The following is a 10,044-nucleotide window of genomic DNA, read 5'->3' as shown; positions in this document are numbered from 1 at the left end:
GGTCAGCTATTGGTTGGCTCCCACTAAAAAATATACAACAACAATATCTCAACATAGGTTATGCATGGAAATCCCACACATTCATGTTCTTTTGTTTCCAAGTCATAATTTTCTCTCTTATATACTTCTCCAACTCCACTACTTAAAAAACAATAATAAAAATTCCAGTGGCATACTTCTCAGAGGATAAATTAGAGTGTAATAAAGGTGGGATAAAAATTATTGATTGTTGTTGTATACCCTAGCTGACCCTCTGTCAGGTTTTCAAAGCAGTTAATCGCATGGGAGGAGATTGCCCAACCTTCTCCCACAAAGCAGCTGGTGGCCTCAAACCATGTGCCTTAGGGATTGTAACACAGCTTATTTTCCACTAGGCCACCTGAGCTCCCATAAAACGTTCATTATGCATTATACATTCTATGCTACATATGCATTCCAGCCACTCTTTTCCTCCTTTAATTTCTCCTTCCTCTTATACTTACAGAAAAGGCCAAAATTAAATTCAACCTGATGATCCTTTTAAGAGAAATCAATAAAATCAAATAGTGAATGTGTTTTACAACTTTGATTTCCTACTTCTCAAGTCAGTAAACAAAGGTTAAGGTAGCAAGATAAAAGGGATATATAGCAAAAGTTCTAGTAATAGGTAAAAAATCAAACGGAAATTACATTTCTTTAATAACTTTACTTCTCTTTGGAAAAGGAAATATTTTTAAATTATTTCTAGGTACAGCTTTAAAGAAAAAAAATTGCTTTTCCTATCAGTAAAATCTATTTACTAAACATTGTTATAATAAACCACTTACCTTAGGTATTTCTAAAAATGAACTGCTAGTAAAAAAGCCAGAGTTGTTTTTCTAAGCTAGCCTCCTTAAACAACCAATAAACCAGCACAATTTCACATAATAATAAAAATTAGTCAAGATTTTAGTTCCTGAGAATTTGTTTTTCATTTAACTGGCCAAAGACAATTTAATTTTGGGTATAAATGTATTTCACATGATTACCTTTCTTGGTACTGAAAAGGGTCCTATGGGAAATATTTTAGGATTTGTCAGTCACACAACCTCTGTTATCAAGTTTCAGCTTTGTTGTCTTAACCCAAAACCAGTCACGGACAACACAAACTAATGAATGTGACTTGAATTCTAATAATGTATTTACAAAAACAGGCAGAGAGAGGATTAGATTTGTTATATTGGCTGACTTTTGTCAATCTCATTGGCATGTTGTCAGGAGGGATCAGTCCTTGGAGAAGGACATCATGCTTGGAGTGGTAGAGGGTCAGTCAGGAGAGGAAGACCCTAGATGAGATGAATTTACACAGTAACTGGGGTAATGGGGGAAGGTATGTCAGAGACGGAAGATTGGTTCAGGATAGGATAGGCTTCAGAGCCATTATTCATAAGGTTGCTATGGGTTGTAGCTGACTCAACAACAACTTGTCCATATTAAGAAATCACTTAAATCCTGAAAATGTAGCCTAATTTCCTCATGCTGTAACCATATACCACATACCATTTCAATGTTGGTAAAAATTTTTGAGTCAAAGCCAACTCATCACTGACCCCCCAGTGGGTTTTCAGAGATAGTAAACCACACAAGATATTGGTCATCTGTCTTTTGTGGAGCAGCCGGTGGACTGGAACTACGTGCCTTTAAGTTGGCAGAATAGCTGCTTAGTACCTTAGTCACTATCTATAACCATTTCAAGATCTCTATATGATTCTGAATTTTCCATACAATACACACATACATATATATATTAAACATAAAACATTTATTATATACATACATACTTCAGATATATGAATTTCACCCTAAATAGAAGTCTTCAGGCTATGTTACTATTGCTGTTATTGAGAACCATTGCATTGAAACCAACTCATAGCTAACGTTCCAGTGGTTTTTCAGAGACAGTAAATAAAGCAGGAGATTGTCCATATTTCTCCCACGGAGCTGTTGGTAAGTTCAAACTGTGTGTATCTTTGTGTTGACAGTGTAAATTTTACCACTAAGCCAGCAGATCTCCCTTTTGTGCTATACCAAATTGAATTATTCAATAGGGCTTTTCTAATCCATGACTTTAACTATATAGCAGGATATTATTGTAATTGTATCCTTTCAAGTTGAATCAACCCATGGCTGATCCTCCAGTGGGTATTCAAAGGCAGTTAATTGCATGAGAGGAGAATGTCCATCCTTCTTCCATGGAACTGCTGGTGGATTTGAACTGTGTGCCTTTGGGATTGCAGTGTAGAATCTTACCACTATGTTAATAATGTAGACCACTAGTGAGTGGATCTGTCAATTTTGCGATCTTGTCATGAATAAGTTGAGTGTGTTCAGAGACAGAAAGTTGAAATTTTATTGTCATGAGAAAGGCCAACAGTAAAGCACCCCCTTTGGAGTTGGAGTTCCCTATGCAAGATGGAAACAGAGATTACCAGCAGCATAGGTGGTGGAGAACCAGACAGTTAGAAGATGTAGAGTCAGAGCTGAGGCCCTTCTCTCAAGCTTATCGGAGGGTGGCGGTGGAGGTATTCCGAAGTTGGGAGAGCTAAACAGTATAGTACTGACGCGGAAGTGAAAGCCTAGAGGTTGGAGAGTTTACAAGGATGTCTGAGGAGTTGTATCCTGATTGCTTTAAACTTGAATTGCAACCTGTAAGTAAACCCTATAATCGTGAGTATGGCCTGCGAGTTCTATATGTGACCACTTCAATAGATTAGCAAGCTCAGTAAGAGTCGTGGGAGAGATGGGTGATATTCAAATTGAAAAATATATGAGTAGTTCGGAGGCACGTCTGACATAAAGGAATTGGTCTTATGCTGTTGATGTTGTTGCTAGGGACTCTTTTTCCTTGTAGCGCAGACCAGGCTCTGGCACCTATAAACTAGTGACTCTTGTTTTACAGTCTTTAATTGACATTTAAAGAGTATATGTAGTAGTAACAACAACATGTAGTAGAAGGTATACGAAAAGTAATCTGTTATGCATTACTACTGAGAAAAATTATGTCACCCTCGTCTAAGGTTTCTATCAGGATACAATTTCAGAAGTGAGATTGACCAAGTATTTTTTTCTCTCTCTTTTCTCATTACGTATCTGTTGAAAATAGAGTAGAAAATCCACAAACGACTTAGCCTCTGCCAGTTCAATATCTTTCTTAGTTATAATTTAACACTGGAATTATACTTTCTGTACTATTCATGAACTGAATATGATAGTCCTTTTCTGCTTAGAGAATTATGTGGGCCAAAGACTCAGGGGTAAGTAATTATTACTTAGCAGAAATGTAGAAATAAATGTTAAAAAAAAGACCAATTAAGCCAGGTCTTTTAATGATAACTATCTAATCAGTTATGTTCATAGGAACATTTCCTATATTGTATTAGTTAAGAATAGGTTTGACCTCATATTAAAAAGAACACAATAATAATTATAAAAGAAACTTAGACCTTTTCCTCTCAGAAAGCAAAGAAAACTCCAAAATGTTTATTTAAAGCTAGAAGACCACCATAACTAAGTTTTCATGGTTACAAATTTCAACTCCAGTCATCACATTTATATGTAAGAGGAAAGAAACTTATCTTTAAAACATTTCTGCTTTAAGTCCATTGTCAGGTCTTAGATGGCCACATCCAGTTGTGAAGGAGTCTGGAAAATATAAGCTAAACCTAGCAGCCATAACCCCTGCTAAAAACTGAGAGTCCTCTTATATATGGGGAAAACAAAGAGAACACATGGACTGTTTACATCCCAGTTGAATCTGAGTTAAAGGAAGAGTATAGAATCATATCCTGGTCCCCTAAAGCAGCAGTACGTACTATTAGAGTTGTCACTATAGAATAAAAGAGGAAAGGGTGTTTAGGATTGCCTTCTAAAGCAGAAGTGAACAAAAGACATTGCACATAAAAAAATTTTCCTTAAAATTCTCAGGACTGATATTTAATTGAATTTAAGCATGTCTAATCGATTGTTTTGGTAATTTTTCTGCATATTACCGTTTGCTAACTTCAACTCAATTCTCAATTATGTCATGATCCACCTTGACCAATACCGTTAAGACCGCCAGTACTTATTTTCCTTGTCTGCTATGTAGAATAAGAAAGCCATACAGTGGACAAGATTTTCAAGGTTCTTTTCTAATCCTAACCTAGTCCTAAAAACCATGGAAACCAAAGTGCAAGGCTAAGAGAAAATTATTTAGAAAGTCGCCACGGCTAATTTCAGAGGAAATAAAGCATGTGAAAATGGCTTGACAAATTGAAGAACGATGTAAATTAAAAGATACATTATTACAAAGCAAGACACTCATTAGTTTTAAATGAGTCACATATCGGCCTTTTCCAAGATAAATGATACACTCTCTAAGTTAAAATGTTTTGGTATCGTTTGTAATTAAATATGAGTTTCAGTTGTGACACAGATTGCTGACAAGTAGTAACTGAGGAGATTTTGAGACTGTTAGAGGGTACAGAGATAAGCTTTTCTAAGTTATAAAATTATAGAAATATTGTAAGCCTTTTTATTGCCATTACTACTTTTATACTCCTTACATAAATCAACCAAATATGTATAGTTCAAACCTGCCAGCTACCCAGGGGAGGAAGGTCGACTGTGAATCAGTGTTGAATCAAGGGTACATAATAATAATAAACAAACAAACTGATGCACACTTCTAAAAGATCCTATGTAATCTGGAAGGCTTATATATAATTCCGTTCAAAGCAAAAACAATGGTCCATACTAGCCTGAGGGCTCAGTGTTCAATTCTCTAATTTTGATGACTGTAACATTCTTAATTCATTTTCCATGCCACTAAAGAAGGAATTCACGTATGTCTTAATTTACAAGGAAATCAATGACACTGGTCTTTAACATTAGATGTTCTTAGAATAGCCTTCTTGTAATATCTAGGGAATCCATTGCAGGAGTCTTCTTTAAAGGTTTGTTTTTTATGACTAAGATCCACCTCCCTTATCAAGCGAATCTTTCATTTTTCCTATACAATATGACTTAAACTTTCATTATCTCTATGGAATTTTAAATTAATAATAGTGCCGGTTAATTCCCCATGTCCAAATCTACAACATATACTAAAAAATAGAGTATCTAACCAATGCATCTACCTTTCCAGTATTGAGTGTTTCTAACATGACATTGGAGCAAAAACTGAGTTGTACCTGTAATGGCTGTGGGGCAACAAACATGGAGTTTTCATAGCACCAAAGCAGCTATTTTCTGGAAACGAATCCTTTAGTATTTTTCCTTCACACCTGTCTCACCGCACCTATTTTAGCTGTCTCTACAGTCTAAGTGCAGGAATCTGTCAATAAATACCAATTGACAAGACTTTGCCTTTCATTTATCCTTGAATTATATGTTTCCTTCCCATTTACACAGAAGGTGTTGGCAGGTCATTAAAGCAGACATGAGGTTGAGTAATATCAGGATGTGGCAGACCAATGATCTTACTTTGATTTATCCTTTCTATATTCATATCAACAAATTACCCTTTTTTGACATTTATTATTCAAGCTTCACATAATTTAGACAGTCTGTAGAAGAATTTCGATTCACTTACCATTCAGAGAAGAGTAGACACAAACACTTACAAAAACATCAATTTAAAAGTCACTTTTCACAGCCTCCTTAAATATGCTCTAAACTAAATTTTAATTATGGACCAATTTTATTTTATATAAATTTTTATAAGTTCCAGAATATCATTTTACCAAGTTACTTAAACTAGTTTCTTTAAAGTAAAATCAATGACTTTTAAAATTACAAATATAGTAAACCTTAGGAAAAATTGACCTTTCTAAGAGAATTCTTACTATATTACTTCATTTTTACTATATGGATTTTTACACTTCCTTTGAAAAAGAAGTTATCTTACAAAAGATGTAGAAAGCTATTTTGTCACAAATAGGAAATGGCTGTACAAAGTCAGAAAGTTTTAATCATATCCCTCCTGTATACCAGCATTTTTTAAAAACTTTTATTTTTGCATGAAAAGATTTGGGGTTTTTTTATAATTTTTTAAAAAAATAATTTAATTTTAGTTTACATACAAAATTAATATACATTGTCTTTCACGTTTTCCTTCATTTACGTTGTATTTCATACAATCATTCTCATATATTAAGTTGTATTAAGTTAATCGATATTGCATATGCCACCATTAACCTGTTGTGGGTTGTTTTTATGTGTTTTGTTTTGTTTCTTCTGGTCCCCGCTAAATATTTCCCATTTCTTTTACATCTTCCCCACATCCACAACTCTGCCTTTTCAGTCAGTTACTCACTACTCTCCAGTCAGTTCCAACTCAGTGATTCTCCGTCTGATTTCTGTAATGGGAGGAGACTGCTCATCTTCCTCCCAAGGAGCTGCTGGAGGAGTCAAACTACCAGAGACTTGCAGCCTTTGGGTTAGCAGCACAATCCACTAAGTAATCCTATATTATAGAATAAAATTGCTCTGCAGGGTTTCCTACGCTGTGATCTTTATTATATGTGTGCATATTACTAGGTTTTCACCTCACAGACAGTTAGGTAAATTTAAATTGAGACTTTTCAGTGAGCAGCGGAGTACTTAGCCATTGTGCCACCAGAATTACTAAATCCCATCCCTTAACCCATTGCTTCTGAGTGGATTTCTATTCATAGGAATCCTATAAGATGCAATACAACTAACCCAAAACCTTAAAAAAAAAACCCATGATCTTTATGAAGTCAAAGTGCTACACCTTTCTCTGAGAGGCTGATGAGTTGAAACCACTGACTTTGGGATTAGGAAATACATTCTTAACCAGGCACCACAAAGTTTCTTTATCTCTCACTAAATTATTGTACAGTGAATTGTTCCTTATCCCTAAAAACTAACCCCTCCCAATGAATTGTCACTATGTCCACTAAAAGTTACAATGACCACATGTGCATCATCAGAGCTGACAAAATGCTCCACTGAGGTTCAATGGAAGTACACAGATCCACCAAGCAAATGTGATTATACTTGAACCACCAACCTTTCTATTAGCCACCAAGATTGGCAAACATTATATATATATATATATATTTAAAAGACACAATTGTACTCAGAAGGAACTTAAAACACACCTTCTTATTGTGTATAGAGAAAATACATTGTTGGAACACTGAAACAATAAAATATATAGAGATGGGGGTTTTATTATTTTCTATTTAGATACACTATTGTTGCTGAAATCCAGTTTGAAAGTCATCTGCAGGAGCCAGGTTCTACAAAAGCTTGTTTGTTGGGACTGGTGAGTATTAGGATGGAATATTGATTCACTAAGGGGAGTGAGATCATGTGATCCAGCCTCCTATTTAAAAACCAATTAGGGCCCCAAGGCCTGCAGCCCTCGGGCCTGGTTTAAATTGTTTTGTGTCAAACAGTCTTCTAAGTAGTATAGCACTGGTCTGTGCGTTGCTGTACAGAGACAACTCATGGTTGCTGTAGTGCTAAACACTGTGAAACTGATATGCCAAGTGTGATAATCATTACCCATGGTGAACAGTGTTTGATGGAGCTTCTTGATTAAAACAAGCTTGGAAGCAGGAGTGGCATCTACTTCCAAAATAGCTTGCCTCTGGAAACGCTATGATGAATATGGAGAAACAACCAAAGTTATACAAGTGTTCAGGTCTTACATTCATTGGGTCACTATGAGTCATCTACAACTTGACAGCACTGAACAACAATAACAATGACAATATAGAGCTATGTTGGCCTAGTAGATAGAAAGTTATGTTACCAAGCCGAAGGTGAATGATTTTAATCTGCGGCCCTCAGGTCTAATTTAAATTTTTCCCTTATTATTATTACTTATTATTATTATTTATTATTATTAATTTCAATGAACATTTACAGAGATTGTGGATTTCCATTCACTCATTGTTGCACTTTTCTCCTTGGTCCACCCCACCCCACCTCCAGTTCGCTGTTCTTTAAAAGCAAAAGAAAAACTCCTTCATTGGTATACAATCACCCCCACCCTCCCACCCACACCGTTAGTATACTCCACTCTGCAACACTCATTTCAAACTCTTATGATAATCATAATGCCCTAAGATATATTATTTTTAAACTGTTCTCTCCCTCATCAGCTTCAATGCAGTATACATAATTTCAAACATTCTTCTAAGTGGTATAGCACTGGTCTGTGCATTGCCGTACAGAGGTAACTCATGATTGCTGTGATGCTGGACACTGTAACACTGATGTGCCAAATACGATAATGGTTACCCATGGTGGACAGTGTTTGGTGGAGTTTCCTAATTAAAACAAGCTTGGAAGCAGGAGTGGCATTCACTTCTGAAATGGCTTGCCTCTGGAAACTCTATGAACATAGAGAAATGACCACAGTCATAGAAGCACTCAGGTCTTTTGTTCATAGGGTCACTATGAGTCATCTATGACTCAGTGGCACTCAACGACAACAATAACGACAACAACATTGTTGCTATAGTGAGCTCTGGTGGCCTAGTGGCAAGAAGCTGAACTACAATCCCAAAGGAACTTAGTTCAAGGCCACAACTGCTCCTCGGGAGAAAGATGAGCAATCTCTTCTCATGTGATGAACTGCCCCTGACAACCCAGTTGTCATAGGTTCAGCTATGGGTGGGTCCTGCCTCTGCAGTACGTAGCAACAACATTGTTGCTGAACAGTGTCAAGTTGGGACCAACACATAGTTGACTCTTGTAGGTTTTCAGAGGTTGTAAATTCCATGGAAGGAAATTGTCTTTCTACAATGGAGTGGCTGCCTTTAAGCTGGCAGTCCAACTGCTTATCACTAGGCAACCAGAGCGTCCTTATTCCTAATTATGACCAAATACCCATATATTCCATGGATCAACAATCATCTGTTAGTTTGCTGGCTGTAGAATCAGCTTCCATGTTGCTGTAATGCTAAAAGCTATGCAACTAGTATTAAAAATATCAGTTGAGTCACATATGAGACAGTTTGAGCACAAATTCCAAATTAGTACTAAAAAGCTGTACTGGTGATTCACTTCTGAAATAATGGGCACATAAAAACTCCTATGAATAGCAATGAAACATCATCCAATACAGGGCCAGAAGAAAAGCCCCTTATAGGTAAAATAAACACTCAAAATAAAACTGGGGAAAAACTGCTTCTTTAAAGTAGAGTCTATCTTCATGACACAGATGGAGGAAAGCTTTTTTAACAACGAAAGATCTTCATTTGAGGATGTGAAATGACTCAGAAAGAAGAGAGAGTTTCAAACATCCTTTAATAACTGGAATATAGAATGTATAAAGTATAATTCTAGGAAAACTGAAAGTTGTAAAAAATGATTAGCTGGCTGAAATGGACTAATATTGACCATTGTGAATAAGATGATCATAGATGATCTACTGTGCTAGGAATGACAAATTGAGGAAGAATAGTGTCATATTTACATAAAAAAAGAAAAACAAAAATAATTCAGGATCTAAAATGAAATATGATCAGTTATAGAACAGTATCTGTACACATATAGTAAATATCTGCTAATAAGTCTATTATTAAAATATATTCACCCACAACTAAAGCCAAAGATGAAAAAATGGAAGATTTCTACTAACTCCCACAGTCTTAAAATGTATCAGCTTAATCAAACATGCAATTAAAATTCATTACTATTGATTGGTGACTGAGATGGGGGAAAAAGTTTGATAGAAAATATGGCTTTGATGGTATAAAATAAAATTGGGACTTGCATGATAGAATTTTATACAACCAATGATTAATTCATTACAAATATTGTTTTTCTTTACAATGATAATTATATACAATGGCTTTACTTGGTGGATTATGCAGAAATCAAATTGACTGTATCTGAAGAAAGAGATGCTGGGAAAGCTCAGTATCAGCACTTAGAACAAGGCATAAGGCCGATTGTAGAACAGATCATCCATTGCTCATTCACAAGTTCAAACTGAAGCTCAGATAATTGGAAAAAGCCCATGAGAATCAAAATATAACTTGAACTTATCCTGCCTGAAATTTA

This window comes from Elephantulus edwardii, unplaced genomic scaffold (assembly GCF_000299155.1).
Source record: "Elephantulus edwardii isolate Elephantulus edwardi_28Jun2011 unplaced genomic scaffold, EleEdw1.0 scaffold00119, whole genome shotgun sequence".
NCBI classification, from domain to species: domain Eukaryota; kingdom Metazoa; phylum Chordata; class Mammalia; order Macroscelidea; family Macroscelididae; genus Elephantulus; species Elephantulus edwardii.
The sequence above is the reverse complement of the archived record's forward strand: the minus strand, read 5'-3'. Positions refer to the sequence as shown.